This window comes from Gouania willdenowi, chromosome 4 (genome assembly GCF_900634775.1).
Source record: "Gouania willdenowi chromosome 4, fGouWil2.1, whole genome shotgun sequence".
In the NCBI taxonomy this organism is placed as follows: domain Eukaryota; kingdom Metazoa; phylum Chordata; class Actinopteri; order Blenniiformes; family Gobiesocidae; genus Gouania; species Gouania willdenowi.
The window spans coordinates 24,360,914-24,385,101 of NC_041047.1; the positions used below are offsets into that span (position 1 = coordinate 24,360,914).

Here is a 24,188-nt window from a genome sequence, read left to right on the forward strand (position 1 = left end):
TCCCATTGACGTACATTGGTTTGCGATACGTTCTCATCAACTCCACACAAATTTGTGCCACAACACACGAAAATATTTGTGTTAACAAAATTTGCTGCCAAGCTGCACGAAAACACTCGTTCTCTGAGTAAATAGTGATGAAATGACTGTGTCAGTGTTATGAACTCTGTGAGACTCTGAGACTGCATGGCGGACATATTAATAGCAGTCTAAGTTTGATACCTTGCAGTACAGCTGTACGTGTTTAATTGCTGAGCTGTGTACATCGTGCGTAGACAGTAGTTGCTTGCTTGGAGGCACACACATCCAAGTAGGCTGATATCTTCACCTTTCCTCTCCCCCTCATCATCCCCTTCAGTCAGGATGGAGAGCAGTCTGCTCTATTAAATCTGTAATGATATGCAAATAAAATGCAAATCCCTCCCAGAGGAGTGGACTGCTGGAGGGAGGCTATCAGATATCAGTGTTCAAGAGAGAAGCACCGCCTCCAGACGCAAAGGAAAGGGACTTGAGAAAGAGTATTTGTGCAAGTCTGAAATGTGTGTAGTGGTCGAAAGGGCAGAACTGCTGAAAGGAGGCTTGGATTATTGATTGCTGCTCTGGAATTTTTATTTATTTATCTGTAGAGAGGGAACATCAGTATCACATGCGTGGAAGAAAATCTCAGGTGAAGAAACGTAATACCTTCGATCTATCCTCTGTACAGAGATGAGGGGAGGAAGAAAAAAAAAGGGTGGGGGGGGAGTCGAAGATAGAGGGTAAAAGAAATGTAAAAACAATAAAATAAAATAGAGATAGGGAAGGGGAGTCAGGGAGAGGCTGATGCAGCAATGCCTGTTGACAAGAAAAACACCTTTAAGGGAGAGAAAAAAATGCTGCTTTCCCTCTGACATCACATTGAGCTTCATCTGACCCTGACTCACTCATAGAGAGGAAAGAGAGAGGCAACACAAAACAACAACAAACTTAGCAAACTGTAAAACATGTCCTATTCCAACCCTGCTGACCATCCCAGCCATTGTCATTGGTAACCAGTCACTTCAACTTGATCAACTACAGCTGATCAGCTTTTCCCTGCCAACTACACAAATATGTCCTTGAATCATATTAATGTATGTTATTGATCAAAGAATTTTGACTTCATTTGATCGGAAACAAGTGAAAAATGTAAAAAAAAAACGTATGAAAACAACCAACATGCATCTTTGTGGTTGTAGTGACTATGACTCTTATTCTTGCTTTGTCCTACGTGCATTGATGTCCAGCTATCAGTCAGTGAATACCTCCTCAGTGGTTTGCTATGCCACCCACATTAACAGTGTGGACAAAGCAAACCATACATGACTTTTACTCTTGTCCTTTTCTATTTGCTCATCATTTCTGATATTAATATCTAACTTTAACTCAACATGTTCTGTAAAAATAACCTTCAGGCATAAATGCTAAAAAGTCTATCACAGCAGTCATTTTCAGAAAGAATGAGATAAACTAGGTGTTTGAGAAATATACTGTATATTTGAAAATGTTCAACAAAAGCCTAATTTTTTATTAATAATTATTGCATTTTACTCAGTCACTCTTGTCTTATACAATATTTTCCAAGGTCAATAAAACTTAGCCTTGCTAAAAAACAAAATCAATTTCCCTCTTGATTTTTTAAACTCTTCTTTTCTGTATTAATTACTTTTTGGAGAAAATGCATTTAGTTTTACAATTTAATCTTCATGACAGGTGGTTTCTAACAGATAAAACTGGTAGTAGTAGTAGCGAGGCAGTTCTTTACATGTAATGAGTAGTATTGTCTTGTAAATAAATAAATATTTATTTTTTTCTAGTTTACACATTGACATATTTCCTTAAGAGCTTAACATGGGACTCGAGCTCAAAATGTTGTTCCGTTTGGGCAAAGGAACATGAATGGCAATAAAAGAGCCTTTAATTCTATTTTTGTAAAAAAAAAAAAAAAAAAAAAAAAAACAATGTAGCAAAAATAAAAACTCAAGCATAGGAACCTGAAAACGCTACAAAGTCCAATAATATGCAGGTGTCTGTGATTGTCTGTACCTTCAATTCATCATAGATATTTACAGTAGAAGTGTATCAGAGGCTTTATAAGTTGTCATTCATTAATAAAGAGAATAAATCAACGAGAAACAGCATAAAACTTCAAAAGCGGCAACATATTACATCATTGCTGTGTATAGATACACAATCCTGACAAAGTGATATTTTGATTGAATCATGAGTTTATTAAAACCATAATTACATTTACCTTTACATTTCAAGATTGTTGCAAACAATTTGAAATATAAAGAAAGGCACAACCCACCGTCCTCACTATGGAACTAATAAAGTCTTATTTCACAATCCCCCAAAATGATATTCTACGCAAAGCGTTTCTGCATTCCTTGCCAAATCGAGCAGCACTTGTGTATTCTGAACACTGACTCCTCTGTGTCATGTTGGACTGTATTGCAACTGACAACTCACAGAGCCAGAACAGTGCTGTCAGACATGGCATAGAGGACTGAGCATAATGCAAAATACAGAACTGCAAAAATAACAGGACACAAAGATGCAAAAACACTGACTAAAAACCTGTCGTACACACAACCGATGTCAAGAAGATGGAGTCAAAAGTGAAGTACACATTACCATAAGTCAGGGGTTCTCAACCTTGGGGTCAGGACCCCATTTGCGGTCACGAGACACTGGGAGAAGTCGCCAGATGCCTTCAAGAAACTAGGAATATGACCCCGCCCACTGTAAAAATGGCTTAGCATGAACCCAGGAGAGCCACGTGTCTGCATTGGCCCCACTTACCACAAGGCTCCACCTACACCCAGTGTGTGTGTGTGTGTGTGTGTGTGTGTGTGTGTGTGTGAAAAAAAAAAGAAAAAGATAGAAACAAGGAATATTTTTTCCCTTTTTCTGCAACGACACCAAACTTGTCAAATTCGAACCTATTTTCTTGCTACATTACTCCCATTCCTGCCACTTCTCTATCAAATTTCAATCGACATTTTTTTCGCTTTTAAGACATTTTCAGCACTTATATAATCTTTCCACTTTTCCCACCTAATGTTGCATATGTTGACCCATTATTGTCTCTTTTAACCTCTTTCCACCATATTTCATGCTTATTTTTACCAATTTCACCACATTCACGATTTGTTATTCCCATTAAATGCCGGTTTAAACGAATTGTTCCTACTTTTTAAATTACATTACCCCAACCCCCCCTTCCCCCATTTTTGCCACTTTTAAGCCAATATTGACATTTTGAATCCTTTTTACCACTTTTTCTGTCTGTTTTTGACCACTCTAATTTACTACTTTTTACCAATTTCTGTGGCTTTTAAAATCCCATTTCACCACCTTTTCCACCATTTTTGGTCACTTGTTTCAAAACAAAGATTTACATCTTTAAGATGTTCTATAGAGCGTAAATAATAAACTTCCTGGATAACAGTGGATATTATTCAGATAAATAAATAAATGTGGTTATCACAGATTCATAGAACAACAGACCATCATTTTGCTGACTTTATGGATGGACCCCAACAAGCTCTCCCCCTTATTCCCCCTTATAGATGGTCCTGTCTCCACATGACTGTTCTTCAATGTTCATGTCTGTGTTCAACCACCTTCAGGTACAGTGGGGGTCCCTGGTCTCTGGAACCCTTATTTTGAGGGTCGTGGGCTGAAAAGGTTGAGAACCACTGCCATAAGTAACAGCCTTTTACACATAGATTTAAACAAACAAAAAAAAAGCTAATACTTTAAAACAGCGGATATATTACACAGGAGCTTCCCAGTATCACACTTTAATTGACAGATCTAATGTCTCCCCCCTATCAGCATCAATATAAGGCCATTAAAATACTTGGCCTGCAGGCACTTATTCTTCCAGGTCGATTAGGAAGCAGCACTACTGAGAGTTAGTCCACGGTCAAGTGATCTGCACTCAGACACCTGCTGCTCATTAACCACAACAGGGAAAAGGTGACCGCTTCAATCAGGGTATTAGGACAGGAAATGAAATGGACAGGGAGGGTGCACGAAATAAAAGTGCTGCTCTGCAGGGAGACGAGAGGTGAGGTGAGGGTTGTTCTTTGGCTTCGTGCCCAGACGCAGCCGCTCGCTCGCTCGCCCTGTCAAAGCTGTAAATTTATCAGTGCACATGTACGCGTGTGTGCACACACGCTTCATGCACCTGACATCTTTTAACAGTAATAATTCATCCACCTCTATTAATATGCCATGGATCACAGAGTACCTTATCGATTTGCCAGCTCAGCCATATTGTTACACAGGCTCATCACGCCACTATTCCTCCAACGTAGATATTCTCTCTCTTTCTACACATTACAAGGCTTTCCTTCTGTAACCTGTAGCTTTGAAGAGACTTTTATCCAAAATTCACCAACATAATTGTTGTATCAGCTTCCACAGTGGTGGAAAATGTCAAAGGAAATCTTAGAAAAGGCTAAAGAAGTAAAAAAAAAAAATGAATAAATGAATAAAAGTTACCAACATATTGAGTACCAGTGGAGCAACCACATAGCTGACAATTAACTGATTGAAAATGATATCTATGTTTAAGTCATGAGAGATGCAGTCACAGCTAATTATATTTATTTAGTTGCTTTTCACTTAAAGCTGCTGCCCACAATAATTGTTATTTGATAAAATCATTATCTAGCATTTTTGTGCCTTCTTTGCACTATTCTTACCGTGACTTCTTGTGTTATTTTGTCAAACAATGAAGACAGTGACTTGCTTGACACCATTTTTGTTCTACTTTGTTTCCAGTAGTCCTTGTGTTATCAAAAGGAAGTAAAAACACTTCTACTCACACGTCTCCATGACTCAACATTCCACAATGTGCAAAATTTGAACCAACTGACCGTTTACAGTGGAGACCAGAACAAACTTTCAAGTGGCAATTTTTGACCTTTTTCCTTTCTTTTTGGAGTAAATGATGTTTCTATGAGGCATACGCTATGATTTTATTAAATAAAAATTATCAGGGTTGGCAGTTTGGTTTTCTTTAATCTGCTTCTGTTTAGATGATATTGAAATGAAATGGATTAGGAAATGTATTGAAATCATATTTTTACAACGTCACACAATATGCCTAAAATTGAGTATTGCATTAGTTCAGGCTAGCCCAGCCCCATCAGCTAACAGTAGCTGTTAACAACTGACGGCATCCAGCATCAGCTGGATGATCCAGTTTATCATCCAGCTGATCATGTTCCATGCTGCCCATTGGTTTGAGTTAGTCACGGCGCTGTATTTAAACCACTGCAACGCCAACTTCTGCACGCTTCTCCTCGCAACCAACCCCCACCCCAGCTCCTCCTCTTCTGTCTAATTAAACAGTGTCTCCTGTTGCCATCTAACATCTGTGCTTCTGTTCCGGGGGGTCGTGCTGACCGCTCTCTCTGCTTATGCCTCTCCATGTAGCTCATGGAAGAGCGAGGGCGAGCTTGTTTCTCTTCGGGCTTTCTAAGCAGCTGCCTGGAATGGCAGCGAGGTCCCAGAATACAACTACCAAATCAAAACTGCATGCTGATAAAAAATTTGACTAAAGTAATCAATCAATACACATGTATTCATTATCATGGTTACATCACCCTGGCTGGTTAAATTAATTTTTATCTGAAAATTTCCAAAGTATGTGTTTTCTAGAGATACTAAAATGTTCCTAGTTAACACATTTACAAACACGCATTACCTTAAAACAGTAAGCTACAAACCTTTACCTTACTTTGTGTTCTTTTGACCAATGTAAAATGTAAATCAACCAAGGCAATATTTCTTTATCAGCATGTGACTCACAAACATTTCCTGAGCTTATGACATTCAACGAAGGAAATGAAAAGAAGTGTGTCCAGATTCACGCAGCACGGAGATGGTGTTGGGTCGATGCCATTACCTGTGAGTCACTCACTGGAGGCGGATGCTGGAGCTATTATGAGTTTATTATTCTCAAACTAATATACTTGCCTGCCAATCACTTAGGATGTTACCTCTACACGAAGCTAACAACAGTGGAGGATTTCACACACACATACCGTATACACACACACACACACACACACACACACACACACACACACAGTAAAGTGCCCCAGGTTGAACGGAATCATCCTTTTCATCTGAAGAAGACAGGAAGCCCGTTGGCCAAATTGTATTGTGCCATTTCCTAAAAGAGGTAAGCGTCCTGTGTGCTGTGATTCGCTGTGACCTTGGCCTATCACGATGCAGCGTCTGAGAATTCTCTGTGAGGCTCTTAATCAGACGAGGAGGATGTGGAGCCCATGACGACATTACTCAGCTTTTATCTCTCTACACACGTCCGTCTTGTTTTCCTGTGTCTCTGCCCTCCTTTCCTCCCTCTGTACTTTCTTAGCTTGGAGGATGAGATGTTGGCTTAGATCAGGGGTTCTCAACCTTGGAGTGGGGTCGCGAGAAACTGGGAGGGGGTCGCCAGATGCCTTAGAATATTTCTTAACAATTTGAGTCCATTTTTGCTTGTTCTTACCCTTAATCTGCAGCTACACCAAACTCGCCATATTCTAACCTTTTTTCATCACTTTTAATTTATTTTCATTACTTGTAATGTATTTTTGCTACAGTACTCCAATTTCAATGCCTTTTCTGCACATTTTTCCCCACTTTCAAGACATGTTTGGCACCCTTTCCACCACTTTTCCCACCTAATGTTGCATTTGTTAAACAATTACTGTCACTTTTAAGTTTAAGATCCTTTTATTATTTTCCATGCTTATTTTTGCCAATTTAACCACATTCATGATTTGTCATGCCCATTATTTGCAAGTTTAAACTAATTGTTCCTTCTTTTTTCTTTCTTGGATAAAAGAACTAAAAGATACCAAAATTAATTATAATACTTTTTTCCGTGCACTTTTAAGCCAATATTGACACTTTGAACTCTTTTTTCGTCTGTTTTTTGCCCACTCTAATTTGCAACTTTTGACCAATTTCTGTGGTTTTTAAAATCCCATTTCACCACCTTTTCCACCATTTTTGGTCACTTTTAACCCAATTTATTTCAAATTAAAACAAGAATTTACATCTATGAGGTGACGATATACTATCGCCCAAATAACACTAAACTTCCTGGATAACAGTTGATATTATTCAGATAAATAAATACATGTTCAGATTCAGATTCATAGAACAATGGACCATCATTTTGCTGTCTTTATGGATGTTTCATTGATCTTACCCTTTATCCGCAATTTGCTCCCGCAAGGGTAACCAAATACCAATGTCCAAGCTTTTGGGAGCAAATATAACTGACAGGTGCATCAACAGGTCATTTCCACTGAAACTGATTGTATTCAAGGATCCATTCTTGCCATGTATTCACATATGACCGCGCATTGAACAATGAACACTCATCCTCATTCCAGAGCCACTGCAGTCCCTATGTGAATGATGAGATTGTGCTTAGATGGAGATAAATGAGCCCTCATTACAGCCATGATAGCACCCAGCAGAACCAGGGAAAGATGAGACAAAGAGATGCTCTCCACCTTTCTCTTCCTCCCATCCTCATTTACTCCCTTCAAGAGTCGTAAAGTCAGAGGACAAAAAAGGACACACGACATACTGTGGACATTTGATAAATATGTGCATTTATATAGCCTGCACTTATACACACACACACAAATCACATAAAATAAATATGTGCATATATATTGCTCATTCACGCACACACCCATGAAGTGTTCCTACCCAAACTGTCTCCGTAGAAGCTGTACGGCAAACGCCCACATAGAAATGGGATTTTCTGTCAGGATCTATCAAGGAGAAGCTTTTACTTCCACATGGATAACACATTTAGCCAAAAGAACACAAACACACCCAATAATGCACAAAACGCTTGCACAATCCCACAGTCAGTCTGCATACCAAATAAACGGTAAAGGTGCATCATTTGCAGAATATTTGGCCCATCTGATGATGATAGGAGATTTGTATCATCATATGAAAAGGCCTGCATCACAGTGTAATTGGAATTTTTCCCTTTCAGCTTAACAGATGATGTTCATTTGCAGGAAAGAAAGTTAGGAATGCGGCACCTGTGCACAAATTCAGGCATTAGAATGCAGAAAGTAGTTGAGTGATGTTACACATACTGCAGTAATACAGTACAAAAGACCTCTCAGTCATTTCTACTACTTTAACCATATTTGGAATTCAAGATTCTTGCCGAGGCGGGCAAAAAAATAAATAAAGTAGAATTAATATATAGACCGTCTTGAGATTCACACCAACCACGATGTAACATATACAATAATACAAAAATGTGCGTAGACTCGACGTAATCCCTTAACATCTATCGTCACGGGTCAAAATGCAAGTTCTCACTCATATACTGTTGGAAAGCTTAGAATTAAGCATGTAAACAATTCTAAGACACAACCATCACAGCAAACTTTGTCAAACTTGAAAAAAAAAATGGCGACATAAATAATCCAGAACTCCTCACCTTTAAAGTGATGCCATGTCTTATTGAATCCAGATATTCAATCAAAAGTGGTCTCAACTCTTATTACGACATTCCAAACTCCAATGAATCCCAGCATTTAGTGCAAAACACAATAAAACTGCTGTAAAAAAAAAATTCAATGTAACATCCTCTTTACAAGAAGAAAGCAACTTTGCGGATTTCTTATTATTTTTGTAGCTCTGTGAGTGTCCTCATTTTTAGATTACTGTTTCATGAATGGATTCATAGATTCATGATAAAAATCAAGCTAAAGGCCACGTTCTGCTTCATTTTTGCTGCAGTACCATACATGAACTGCTGGGTGCAGTGTCGCTTCACCATTTACATTGTGAAGAAGAATTGCGCAACAGAAGAAGAACCAAGTCACATGGCTCGAGCGCCAAAAAAAATACTTGTATTTTTAAAAGAACAACATATGAATAGGGATGAAACGATTAATCGTAAGGCAGTTCAAAATCGATTCATAAGTATCACGATTGGCATCGATACTTTGAAAAGTGAATCGCAGTGCTTTTTTTAAACAGCAGATATATTTATCCCTTCTCTTGTCCAGCTATTACTTTCTTTCTGGATGCCTTCTACTCTTAAACATGTTAATAAATGATTCCTCACCCCTTTAGCACCAAAAGAATATCTGTAATATTACGTGAATATCTGTAAAAGTCACGTTTTCCTATTAGCTCTGTCTGCTAGCATAGCATCTCTTCTTCACTGCTAGATATCTGCATGCCAACCGACCACTGGGTTACCAGCGCCCTCTGCTGGTCCAAACAAATATCTGCCGTAAATCAGTGCAATGACTTTTTTTTTTTCAAGTCCAATTGTTAAGGCACAAAATACATTTTCAGTTGCACTTTTAAAAATAAAAAGAACTATTATGCAGTTTTGCATTGTTTACTATAGAACCAGAATTTAAATTAATAGGCTTCTTCATTTGTATTATTCCTTTATTTATTTCATTCAAGATTTATTTTTAGTTAAATTGCATTGTTTGGAATAGTTTATCAAATAATTCTTTTGACAATGAAAAATAAAAGGAAAATAATACATTATTTTCCCAAAAAAAAAAAAAAAATAAACATTTTTCAGTCATCATTTGACTACAGTCCCATTTTGTAAAATAAATTGAGAGAATCGTATCGTGAACCCAGTATTGTGAATCGAATCGCATCGGGAGTTGAGTGAATCGTTACATCCCTACAAATGAATGAATATATATTTTGTACAGTCACTGTGTTTTATGGCACTTAAAATATTTGTATATTATGAACATTATGTTACGAATTGTAGTTTTTCCAATAAATTTGCAAAAACAAATGAACACGAATGACTTTAATCCAGTAAAGTTACACAGTGAATATTTAAAGGCAAAACAAAGCAGGAGCAACCTTTTAGGATCCTGTAGCTGTGAGTATAAATACATCTCATAGCTCTGACAAACATGTATAGGTTTGAACTTATAAACATATCAAGAATTTCCTGAGCTTAAAATGTTTTGCTGGTTTGTATGGAGGTATTTTAATTGCTTTCTGGTTTCCCTGTGCATTCATTCATGCTCCTACGTTAAAGTGACATCCCAGCATATACACACTGATGTGTAATTATATGACGTAAGTAGCTTCTTGCTGAAATGTTCAAGTATATACTAGCAGTACACTATCCCATCATTTACCCTGCTGAGATGAACGCTCAGTAACAGGAGAAGGGTAAGAGTGTGTTACAGTTGAAGAGGGTGAGAATGAACGTGGTGTCATTGATCACAGAAAATGGAGCCTCGGCCCTTTGGCTGAATAAAAGTCACTGTGCACTGATGGGATTTCACCTCTCAGCATGTTGAACAGAAAGCTTCTGTTTCCTCTCATCTGGCAGCAACAGCTGCAGTGTGATAGCCTGTTATTCATACCAGTTTGAATGCACAATGAATCACAACAGCAGATGCTACCATAAACCCCAAGGTAAAGGCGTGCTACAGCAAATACGGTGCTATTTCTCATAAGGACATCCTCACATGAGCCCCAAGTACTTTGATTTCAGCAGGTAAGTCAAACACTCGGATGCTTCTAGAAGTCTTTTTTTATAACACACCTCGCTGGTCAGCTACCGTGAGACAGCACTCGGCCTTTGATGACTGATACGATTGTACAGACTTTTTCCTCAAGTCATGTCTGAGTTGGTGAGAAATACACTCAGTCATTTTTAGTTGGCACTGCATACATCTCCCTACCTCTACTGCTCTATCCATCTCTTCATGTTAATACTTGTCTCAGCATCACAATATCTGTCTCCTAGATATATTCATCTCCAGCATGCAATATCGCCTTCTTTAAAATGTTCACATACTTCTGTGAAAGTCTCTCTGTGGTTTTAAACCAGTTTAGGTCACTGATAAGATGAAATGTATGAATGTTTTTCCACAATTTAAAAGTTCATATCCCATGTTTTTTTTTTTTTTTTTTTTTTTCCTGAGTCATGCACAGATCCTAGAAAAACAGCAGACTCACTTCTACAAGTGCTGACACACACCTGATGGATCCTACGGGTGCTCTTTCTCTTCCTCCTCCTCCTCCTCCTCCCCTGCTCTGCCGCCACTCCTCCAAGGTCACTCCTGGTCCGCTGATGCTCTTCCTCCACTCTTCTTCCTCCCCTTACCTTACCTGTCACTCTCCTTCTCTCTAAGCTTGGTTCAGAAAGAGAGAAGAATCCTTCCACAGCCTAGGAAACAACCAGGAAAGTGTATAACCCAGTGGTTGCTGTCCCACACTGAAGATGCTGGCTGGGCCGTGGGAGGGGATGGAGGGAGGCTTCTTATGGGGCCGAATCAGCACCACAGCAGCCTGAAGACACATGAAGAGCAAGGGGAGCTCAGTATAGTGCTAGCTCAGAGCTCACCGCAGCAGAGCTCAGTCAGCAACCCAGAACCCCCTCCCCACGCTGCTCTATGTTGCTCTCACTCAGCCTTCCCCACCTCCTAACACACTGCTACCACATTGCACCTAATAGCACAATCTACTCCTCGTTTGATGTAAATAAACTTCACTTTCAACATAAACAAGTCACAATGATATCAATGATTATACGTTTTGTTTATGGAAGCCTGTACTGACACACAAAGATCATGTAATCAGATTGAGTCTGATACATTGAAATACAACACGATGGGATGGAAAATAGCAAACCTGTCAGGTTCTCTTTAGTTTTAGTTGGTCCTCTTCATTCTGTGAGTTTTTGTTTATTCTGTTTAGTTTCCATTCTAGTTCTTCTTTCATGTTTTAACTCTTGTCTTTGTGCTTCCCAGGTCTTCCTGCTCGTGTCTCCACCTCCCAGTGATGTCAGTGTGTTTGGATTGTGAGTGATTAGCCTCTCATGTTTTTGCACCAAGGTGTGGCCTGTTCACAATCAGGCCTCCTTCACTATTTAGCTGAGGGTGCGTCCGAATAGTCCCTCCTATCTCATTTCCTATCTACTTTTCCTTAACCCCGTGGATGATGTCACAGGTTAAAGAAAGGTGTTAGGAGACTTCCTAAAGGAGTTAGGGAAAGGCCATCATGTTGTTTTGACAATCAGACACACTTCCACTAGGTGACGTAATAATACGATGGCAGAGAAGGTTAGTGATGTCTGCTGTAGTGAAAAAACTACGAATTTACAAAAACTGACTATAAGCGCATTTATAAAACTTTCCCTGTGCATATAACTGCTTCTTGAATGACACAGTGCTCTGTTTTCAGACTATGTAAGTTTCCGTGAGCGCTCAGGTAAGCGGGTCCTTCTAAATGTTGTCCCCACAAGGAATTGTGGGACAACATTGGTAAAGGATGCATCAGTGTTTCCTAGGTTAAAGGAAGTTATAAAGGAAGCATTGAGACTCTTTTCCTTAGCTTTAAGAGGATCATAGCCGCCACTTAAACACCTCCGGGGGGATAGGAAAAGAGAGTGTTTGGACACAGAATGATGCTGAATCATTGTCGTATGTTACCCTCCTTGTGTGCTCCTTTGGTACATCGTAACAAAGGATTTATATCTTGAAGCTTCATGTGCACACGAAACCATCTACTGACCAGGTTTATGATCACAGGCAGCTGTATCGTCTGTATATGTGTGTCTGTTGGGAAGTTTTGTGGCTCTTGGGAATGACTAGGAATTGCAAAAATGTATGAATAATATATTTCTCTACATAAATAATCACATTTGTAATAAAAATATTTATCAGCAGGATAAACATTTTCTCTATGTGTAAAATTTCCCCAAAGTTGTTCCAATGGGATTTGAACCCAGCTCTTCCGGTGCTACAACATTTCTTTCATACGTGTTCTCTAACCACAAAACACTATCCAGATTCTGGTATCCATTCTATATAAACTCTAACCTCTGAACTAAATAAACATAAACCTACAGGTTTAACAGAGCCTTATGGCTAATGATGCTGTCAAACCACCCGATAAACTCTGAACCATTTCCTGAAGCAGTCACGTGGTAAAGCGAGGCTTTGTTTGTCATCATTTTGGCTCCTCCTCCAAATGAAGAAAGCCTCGCTTTGCACAAATGCCCCCTCCATTACTCAACACAGGCTTTGTAGCCTCGGCACATCTCATAACATCACTACTGTCCTCTCCTGCTCCCTGTTTTCCTCATGTCTCCTTGTGTATTTTATGGGATTTAAGTTTACGCTAACCCTGCCATCTGCTTCATTCTCACTCGGCGCTTGGGTCCTCATCCACCACTCCAAATGGTGACAAAACCAAAATCAACAAATCTCCAAACTACTTTTTAAACCTTTCTGCTCTCAGACTTAAAAAAAAAACCCTGAGGGGATGAATCCTGATCTCTAAATGAATCCCCTTCCTTCAGTTGGGCCTCATTTATAAACCTTTATATGCAAAAAACAGTGCTTAAAAGTGGCATCCGCCACTTCCTAAGTAAAGGTTGTGATTCATAAAAAGATAAGCATAGCATGAGAATGTGCGCACTGGTGCGCCAACTCTGAGCTTGGCGCACGGACACTTTGGAGACGTGGGAAAACAACGGTACCGATAATGAGTTGGTGAATTGAAGCAAGATTCAGCTTATATAGGGCTGTGATTTATGAGAAGAAGAGTGTGTGCAGGTGAGCTCCACACAGTTTTATAAATCTGAAATTTTTTTTGGCATAGTGCATTTTCAGATTTTTTACATTCGTTCACTATTAGTGTAGATTCTTCGCAATGTTTTATAAATGAGGCTCCTGATTATCTGATTAGGGAATTAATTTAATTTTTTTAAATAATGCAATATCCTGTGTAATACGTTAGGAGTATCTTTTAAATTTAATTAGTTTTTCTTTCAAATTACTATTACTATTATAATACACTTTTGGGGTTTGTTCATTGTTGAAAGTCTGATAAGGAAAATAAAAAATCCAGATGTTTTCATTTTCCCCTAGCTTCCATTGCTGCCAAGTGAGGAAGTTTACATGTTGCCTTTTGCCGCCGGTAATTGTCACAGTGGTACAAGTTGGTAAAGGACCCAGACATGGAAGATAGAAGGAAAAGAAAGATATTTCTCAACTGAATGTCCAATTTCAATAGGACAACTAAATTCAGAAAACCTTAATCCAAAAAATAAAATAATTTAAAAAAAACTAAAAAAAAAAAGAAAAACACACCAAAGTACTGAAAGAACTCAGTGACACACAAAAAACAACTAAACGTACATCTCCATGCTGACAGACAGGGGTGGGTGTGGCAAATTGCACTAACACTGAATCAGTGCTCAGAGAAAGCTTAAGTAGTGAGGAAGGTTATTAAGTGATGAAGAACACCTGAGTGGGAACATAAGGGAAGTGAGGGAATAATTCATCTCTTACACAAACATCCTGACAAGACAGGGAGGAAATACACAGATGGGAAACTGTTACCAACATAGACACAACTCAGAACGAACAGAACACAAATGAGAGGCATTTAGCAAGACAACTGCTATCAAGGAACGGTTTTGCAGGTGGTAAGGCTGCACGATTTCAGCTCAAAACCAAATCCTGATTCATTTATTTTTTTACTTTGAAAACTCGATTTATTTTTATTTTTTCAAACTCACAGGATTGAATTATTCAAAGTATTTTGTTTTAATTAAAAAAGTGAAAACAATTTTCCATATTGGGAAAAAAAATGCAACTGCAAAGCCTTAACAAAGAATGTTAAATCCTCTATGAGATTGATAAAATAACAACCTGCCTAATCAAAAATGAATCCCTTGGGATTTTTAAAAAGAGAAACTTGCATTAGAAAAAAAGTGACATTAAAGAACCTTACACAAAATTCACATTTTTAAAAGAAGAGGTTGTAGCAGGGGTCTATCACTTTAAACTTGTTTGAAACCTGTTTTTTCAGCAGTTTGTAAAGGACCATGTCTTTAGCAACGTGGAGTGCCACCACATCTGTAATCCTTTTCCACAGCAATTGGGTAGGGCTAATTGCTACGGTGGCCTGGAAGACTAATGCGACATCTCTTCAGTCATAGACGGCTTGTGGGAACCAGGAGTTTTAAGCAGTTTCATTGTTTGATGCGCTTGTCAGCTTATACTCACCAATCCTTGAATTTCTCACCCACTAATAGGCAATGTTTGGTTTAGTCCATCATTAGATAGGAAACTTTTACCCCATGTGACCAAATACCAATACTGCTATGGGGTATTTTTTTAGTCTATCAGTAAATATATAAATTATGGACAGTAATTGTTTCTTTTACAGATGTCGATCAAGAATTTCCAACCTCACCCTGACAAAGCTAAAGGAAGCTGTATTGGTTGCTCACATTTAAATCTGTCTATTGCACTTTAAATATGTATAAGCATCAGAAGTGTTGAGTCAAGTGAGTTCACTCTAAATATCTGATCATAAAAAGTGTCTGGGACACAGAAGCGCATTTCTTGGAATGTAGCAATCAATGACAATAAATATCAATCACTAGTATTGTGGCAACAGTTACAACACCTGGAAGGTTATTGCCATCAATGCGGATTCATGCAGGCAGCAGCAGATGCAGCAAAGTCAGAGAAAGTGTCCCCGCCGGATGTCTCCAGATCCCCACAGCACCACCTTTAACAACTATTTATCTTTTAATGTATTCATCTTTCCACAACAAATAGTCTGAATAAGGCAAGCTTATTCAGACCTCCCAAACACTCTGATTATACGCCAACAAAAGGCGCAATGGGAGAAGTCAAGTGGAACGTCACCCGCTGGGACAATAGAGCTCCCAGGAAAGAGTAGAGGCTGGAGCAACAGCAGCTTTGGTTAGCATTACAAGGCCTCTTTTGAAAAAAATCTGATGAAGAATAACAATGCTTAATTTGTAAATCATCAGGTCCCAGAACAAACGCCGGGTGTTGTTCGAAAGAAAGAGACAAAAATTGTATGGAATACACTTTTTAAAGCACCTTTTCTAACTCAATGGGCCAATAATATCATGTGAACACAAACAACCACTTAACCTAAATGTTTAATAAAAGATTGATGAATCAGTGTTAAAGGGGACATATTATGAAAAATCTACTTTTGCAGTTTTTTTGATCACATATGAGGTAACTTGTGTGTCCACCAGCACACAAAATGTGAAATAAAACCATCCAGTCGTTTGTTTGCTGTCTGTGTAAGTCTTATAACACAGAAAATTGCATTGTTTCAAATTTTCTACATTTGTGACATCACAAGTAAAATCGGGAATCAGTGTTACCAGATTAGATTGACAATTTCCAGCCTAATCACATCTTAGAACCCGCCCATTCCAATAAAAACAGCCCAAACACGAACCACGAATTGTGACACAATACAACACAGTGGTTCAGACAAAACAGCGGACTATCCCCTTGAATGGACTATTCCTGTAATCTCTACATGAGGTGATGACAATAAAGCAACGTAGAAGCTCCGGTAAGTTTTTGAAGCAGCTGAAACAGCTGGGTTTGCTGCACGGTGCATACACATCATCAAACAGTGTTTTTTCTGACTCACAATCACAATAGCTGCTTAAATAGCCATGTGTTTTACTGTAATGTGCAGTTTTTTTTGGCTGGAAACAATAACGTGTGTGTGTGAATAATAAAAGAAAATCACGAGTGATCAGCTCTTATGTGGAGTCCGCATCTATAGACAGGTCACTTTTCAGAGGCTAAAACTCCAGAAAACAGGCAGGTTTGGGAAAATAATCCTCAAATATTATGTTGTTGCGGTTCTTAGAAAAAATGGAGATGGGTGAAAAATAGCATAATATAGTCCGTTACGGAACGCATTTGCCTCTTTCTCTGAGTGAAAGCTGTCAAATCTGCCATGTTTCAGCACAAACCGTTTTATTTGTCAAAACAGCCCAAAAAGCCATGGAGCCCTTTTTTGCATAATTCACAGCCGAGACCTGCTTTGTCTTTCATAAGTCAAGTGTAGCAGCTCATCTTGGCTTTGAACTGAGCCTCTGTCCAAACTTCCGCGGTCTCAATGTCCATAGTAGAACTTTGACCGTCGTCTCCTTCTCTTCTCTCTTTTTTTTTTTTTTGGTGGCTGTGAACAGAGGGAAGGAGTGAGTGGTAATACCTAAAACAGGCATTTGGGATCAATGTGTCTAAGGTTAAGCCCAGTACGACTTTTATCCCACAACCCAAGGCGTGCCAGTGCATCGTAGACCAATGCATGTGCAAGAACCGCTATTGCAAACCCAAGGGCTTCCCCGGACCCGGAGATGCATCCAGGCCAGCAGAAAGAGCAGAGGCCAGGGAGCCCAGGCTACAGCCCCCCCTACAGCCGAGCAGCCCCCCACATACACACCCGAGAAAGCCCCACAGCAGCCTCTGTCCAAACTTCCCTGGTCTCAATGTTCATAGTAGAACTTTTTCCATCGTCTCCTTCTCTTCTCTCTGTCCCTGAGTCCTTCTCATGTCCCCTGGATAGTTCTCCTCCCATGTCCTGTCTGTTGGAGGCAGGTTATCCTGCATTAGCAACTTCGCTACCTGTGCTGCAGCATTTTTCCACGAATTCCACAGAAACAAGCTTGGACATCTTTACCTCAGGCTTAGCTTCACTTATTAGAATACACAAAATCTTTGAATCCAACTGCCTTTTTTTTGTTTTGCCATTTTCTACCTTCTTCCAAGCTGACACAGAGAAACAATTTTTGCCCATAATCACACTTTATATGTAGCGTGGGCGTAGCTTGACTTTCCTCTCTCTTCCTCACTCGTGCTCAGTTTTTACACTCAGTTTTGTGTGTACAATGACATTTCCAGTGATTTCAACTAGAAAAAAGACAAAGCTGTCCACATATAATGCTTCAAAATGTAAACAAAACACCAAAAAGCAAATGAGATGCTGGGGGATTCAATCAAATAGGTGCTGGTCAAAACCTGGCAGGTCCTGGGTCTCGCTCCGGCAGAATCCGGCCCAAATTAAGCTCTGAGAATAAGCAATGTTAGAATCAATGTGTAGCATGACAATAAGTTTAGAATTAATTTAAGATCATGAGGACTCACCTGTATTGATTTCACCTCGCTAGACACATTTATTTCACATCCTCAATGACTCAGCTTTTAAACATGCCTGTTAGGAATGTTTGCCAAGGTTAGCCATCACTGTACGTTATATAAAAACAACAAAAGCTGCTTAGTGCACTTATAGTGTACATAGAAAATTTATACCCTGCACATAAAGACTGGGGTGAAATCCCACCACCATCTACCAGTGAGTCATCCGTGCTATTCAGTGCTTTATCTAGTTGCCCTTTGAAATCAAATTGGTCCTTTAACTTTTGCTTCTTTTCCTGCTGCATTTTAAAAATATGTGTTATTATTTTGTACGTGACCGGTGGTTTCCTAGGGCACACACACAAAACTACACACACAACCACACACACAAACAGAGAGAGAGAGAGAGAGAGCTAAGTACTCAGAAGAGTTTTTCTTCTTGTGTAGTTTTATCTCTACAAATGATAGCCACTCTTTTTTCTATTTGATTCAGATTTAATAAAAAACCCCACTGTGTGAATACATGAACAGCATTATCTCGGTTCTGTTTAATGCTTATCATTTAGTTTCTCCATATGAATTCCTCTCTCTATGTGAAATCATAGGCAAAAGGGGGGTCATAGAGCAAATAAAACTCATAAAGAGTCTGTCACAGAGCTGCAGTTGATTGTAGAGCAAACAGTCCAAAGATAAACAAGAAAGCTGGAAAAAATATACCTTCCCTGTCCTACTTTACCCTGATTTCACTCTCCATTACTCAGTCTGACTCTGCTTTCCTACCCTCGCTCTTCTTTCTCATCTGAACAAGGACATCCAGTGCATTACCATCACAGAAAAATGTCCTCTCCATCTCCACTCATGGCTGTTGCCATGGCCACGGCAATAAACCTGACTGTGCTGCTTTACTCTAAACTGAATGACTGACTCCTCTATAGATGCACTTGTTCCCTTATACACTCACTGCGTCAGGTCCAAGTGGAAAAAACTCACACAAACACCAAAAAGGACTGCATCAGTCTTTGCCACCGAGCATCTCAGCAGGCTGTAGCCAGGGTAAATTACATTTTTCAGTTACAATTGCGTTTTCAATTCATTACAATTAAATTACAATTATTTTCTATTCTCAGAAAGTGAATTACAATTGTGTTCTTCAATTACAATTAATCCTATTTACTGAGTCTGAAATAAACAACTTAATAAAAGTTAACCTTCCTCTTGTGTTAGCTTTCTGTTAGCATCTCTGATGATAGTGTGTCCTAAATCAGCTGTAAAATACACTAAAAACAAATATCTATCATCTAATTACTTTCCCATCAATTGGTTTCCTTTTTAGGCTTCCTTATCAATAAAAATATAGGTTTCAATATTTTTGATGTGGACATCTGAGCCTTTTTTTGTGTCAGTATAGCCCTCGATTTCATTTTTTTTTTCTTTTTTTTTTTTTAATTGTTAACTACGTACAGTATGTGTAGAACTGTAACATGGTTCCACAGGTTTGTGAAAAATTATAATTGACAATTTTGATAGAATTTTCATGGCAATTACAATTAAAGCCAATTATCAAAACTCAATTACAATTTAATTACGATTACGACAGCAAAATATTCATTTAAGTATGCCATAATTGTAATTAATTATCAATTACAAGATTGCAGTTATAATTGACCCCAACCCTGGCTGTAGCTATTAAAATGTAATGTTATCCAAGATTTCAGTGTCACGTCAAAGCCTTCCCGTCTCTTTCCTGCTGATTAATCAGTTATTAGGGGCTACTTCAGCTCTCTATTGACAGCTGTCAAGTGTGTCCGTTAAAGCAGATTCATAAGCAAGTGTGGTCGCCGTCATTTGACAGAGTGGGAATGCTTAACATTTAGGTAATGAGTTTGACTGACTGAGAGATGTTGTGATGTGGAATGCTGCTCATATCCTTTCTGTTGTCAAATGCTCATTAGGAGCATCAGAGCATTTCATTAGCATACACACATACGCTGACTAAAGCATACCATTTATTAGATTTAATTATCCCAGTTCCTGAGCCTCTGAAAAACAACAACAGTGCACGGTGTGTTTCACTTCCAAACAAGTGGCACATCAGTACATTTCTAATTAGTGCACGGAGGAGGAAAAAGATCGGTATGAACCTGGGATTACTCAGTCTGTGTGTGTGTGTTTTCCTGTGTGTATGTGTGTGTGTGTAAAGTAATTGTATTTCCCAGCAGTACTGAGCTGAAAGCTCAAACGTGTCCAATCATTAGCAGCTCAGATCGAACTACAAACATTCAGTATTTACTGATCAGATCAACTGAGGGAAAATAGGTTAAGTCTGACTCCAAAAATCTGAAGTTATAGGGTTAGAAGAGGGGTGGGCAAGCTTTGGCTGCCAGTCATTGTGCCCCTCTGAACATCAAGTAGATTATCAGGCTCATATTAGTGATTGATCGATGGTACTCAGCGTTGTTTGTTTGGTAGGCGGGGCTTGAATGGGTCCTAAAAACAGAGGAAACAAGACCTAAAGCATACGCACTTATCCTCCATAGGCTGCATACAGTATATTAGTCAAAGTATTTGTGACCAATGAGCAGAGGTGTAAAGAGTACTGATATATCCTACTCAAGTAGAAAAAGTGTTACTTGATTAAAATGTAGAAAAGTAAAAGTTATAAATTACTTTCACCCCCCACGTTTATTTTTGGTAATAAATCTTGCCACGTTCCCTTGCAAATTAGTAAACGTCTCATATATGAACTCAAAAAGGAAGAGATAAGATCTTGCACAACTTAATTTATTTTCCACAAAGGTATCTGTATAAAAAACTATCATTTTTTAAATGAAATAACATCAATGAATTCAATGCAAAATAAAAAATAAAAAATAAAAAAAAAAAAAATAAAAAAAATCCCAGGCTCTAAATATAGCTAAATTTATTAACTCTAAAACTGAGAAAATAACCAACAATCAATGCTGTGATGGCGCCATGCATTATGTTTAGTCTGGTTGGTCGGCTATGATGTGATGCATTTGATTGTTGTCTGGTTATTTCATTTTTTGTAGTTTCACGATATCCGTTGATCATTTAAAATATATATATACATAAATATATATAATTTACTCAGTAACGGCTGGGTGTAGAAATATAAGAAATTACTTCTTTTAAAATGTACAGTACTTAAGTACAAGTAAAACTACTGATTCAGAAATATACTCCAAAAAGTATGGTTAGTTACCCATAGTACCCATAAGTACCCATAAAAGCAACTCAATTACAGTAACGTGAGTACTTGTAATTCATTACTTTCACCTCTACCAATGATGCAGTGCTCTCAGTTTGTCCTCCAGGAAATTGACCAATTTTATTGTTTTTTTTTTTTGTTTTGTTTTTTTTAATTATTTGTGGGTCCTGATTTTAGGGGGGAAAATCAATACGTGTACAATGATTTAGTCCTGGTTATCTTCATACAACGTGTATTCAAATAATCATGTTTCAGCCTAACCATTAAAGCACATGCATGAAAACACACTGCACTGCACAGTCCTATTTATCATGGTGGACTAAAGATTAAGATTCACTCCTTTCCCCTTAGCGTTAGCAATACTATAAGTGGATCAGTTGGCCCTAATAAACTCCCACATGTTTATCTTCTAAAATCTTCCGAAAGAGGAGCGACACCTTGTTTCTAAAACATGGAGACCTACTGTATGTGTCTTCATTATCAGTATCAGTCCTCTGATTTCTCAAGAACTTATTATAAAAATGTCATTATCTGACTCCAAAATCCTCAGTTTGATTGGTTTATGCCCAGTCTAGTCACGAGTCCCACTGCTTTAATCAACTGTCGCAGCTGTTTCAACATCAATGTGACGGAAAGGATTTGTTTTCAGAACACACACTGTGTCAGAAATATTTGCTTTCATGTAGCACAAACAATCCACTGGTGCTATTTAATGCTGAAAGAAGAAAAAAAAAAAAAAATATATATATATATATATATATATATAATAATAATAATAATAACTCGGCTCATTATTGTGTTTAATTGAAGGAAATAAGATGGGTTGTCATGTAACTGAACAAACAATAAAAAAACAAGCAAAAGGAAAGCTAACAGCAGCTGTATTGGCAGGTTGGGCTGAGTCTGTCCAGAGGGAGGTATTTTATTGGATTTTTGAGGGTTTCTGGGTAGGATTTATTAGTGGATCTGCAACACAGAGCAGACGGATTTGTGTGTGAGATGCTTTAGAAACAACTTTACTTTGATGCATGAAAGAAATAAATGAGACAGAAAACAGACGGAAAAGAGTAGAAGCGAGAAATGACAGGAGTCATAGTCTTATTGAGTCCACTCTGAAAGACGTGAAACTGTTTGCAATGCTAATGGAATGCAATGTTTTGATAGCATTATCAGTAAAGGTGGGGAGATATATCGTGCAACAAAACATTGTGATATTAGAACGTCACAAGGTGTATCAGAAATACTTTAATAATTCCCTGGGTAAGAGGTAATGCAAAGGTGATGATTCAGATAAAATAAAATTTTGTGGAATAATTTGATAAGAATTGCAAGATTTAAAAAAAAGAAAATTATTTCAACAATAAAAATTATATAAGCACTGGTAAAACAAAGTAATTTGGAGTTTCAGTTGGTCATTTACACAATGATTCATGTTTTTTTTGACTTTTTTCTTGCGGGCCGAATTGGATACTCCAAAGGGCCAGATTTGGCCCCTGGGCCTTAAAGGTATAGAGAAAAGAAACGCCCTCTCCACTTTTTGAAAAAATGCACATGCGCAACACTCTACCTGCTCCAAAGAGGGAACACCTATTAAACCTGTGCGAGAGAGCGTGCATGAGCCCAGTTTTCCTCGTGCACAGCTCTGTTTACAAGTTGGTGTCGGCATCGCTCATACAAGCTTACCTTCCAAAAAAAGATTTGCACTTTTCTCACTGTGTCAGACTCGCCACCGGTAAGTGAAAAGTGCACATGCGCAGCAAGTGAAAACTAGCTATGGGACGAGCACGTACGACGGCGTTACGTAAACATAACGCCGTCGTTGATGATTGACAATTAGGAGGACCAATAGTCTTGATGATCCACCCAGAATTTGAAGCCAGAATAAAGTCTGACACACGTGGTGTAGCAGGGCAGCTCTGTGCTCACTGGAGTTTTAGTTACTGTATATCTTGGCTGGCCTGAAAGCAACTTAGGATTGAAGTGTATCCAAGTATTTGACATTTTGATATTATAAGGTTTATACCCTTTGTAGCTAAGGTTAACTGTTTTCAACACATCATAGCAAAGAGCTTAGAGGCCTTCATTTTTGAGTCAGTGTACCATTCAGATATATTTAAACGAGGAGGTCTAACAACAAGCTCCCTGTTTCACTGATTTATAGGTTGTCTTTTTCTCCAACAATTACTAGAGCAAGGTAGTTCCATATATGGTAATGGGCTAAGGTTAGAGATCTGACCCTGTTGTATGACCTTTCTCTTGTCTATATAGGCACTAGCTTGTTGGGAAATGTTTAGTTTGCGATGATCTGGCCAGCTGCTTTCAGCAGGTTTTGACATACTGTTTTTGGACTCTGATTGTACAATAAATATCATAATATTTGCAATTCAGTTCTCCCTAAGATGTCTTCCACACCACCCTTTTTGTCATCACCATCCACACCACCAGATGCAACAGGATCCCCCATAATGAACCACTTGGATAAGTTTCTATAATAAGCTTTACGTATACCAAATTCAGGTCGACCACATTGTGGTTTTTTTAGGTTCATGTTTCTTCAACGCTTGTTACATGCGACATGTAAAATAAATGATAATTTTAAATCTGGACTGTTAATGCATCATATCCTCTAAAAATTACCATCATGTCGTGTCCTGTCAAATCACACTTTCAGCCAAAAAACAGAGCCACACATTTAATAAAGGGACTGAACAGGTTAGCTTTTAGAACAAAACACATTTATTCAAGTCAGTTCTATGCAAGCATCATAACACATTTCCTACTGATATATTGATATTTTTAAATGCTCTGTGCAGCACATTTAAGTACTTCTTGGCAATAACTCCCAAAAAGAGCGTCTCAGTTTCCCTCTATTTAATCCATTCCCTCCATTTCCCTCCTTTCCAGGGCCTCCTGCAATGTCAGGG

At 38.5% G+C, this 24,188-nt stretch overlaps 1 protein-coding gene across 2 annotated transcripts in view; it reads right to left on the bottom strand.

The window, feature by feature from the left end:
- The window catches only part of dab1a (DAB adaptor protein 1a), a 368,477-nt gene extending 357,021 nt beyond the window's left edge, over positions 1–11,456 (bottom strand). Inside the window, exon 1 of one of the 2 annotated variants that reach the window (XM_028443731.1) lies at positions 11,075–11,456. The gene's annotated coding sequence lies outside the window, so the exon portion shown is untranslated. Of the gene's footprint in view, positions 1–11,052 lie in introns of both variants that reach the window. The other variant, XM_028443733.1, reaches the window with a different exon arrangement.
- Positions 11,457–24,188: the final 12,732 nt, after the last annotated feature.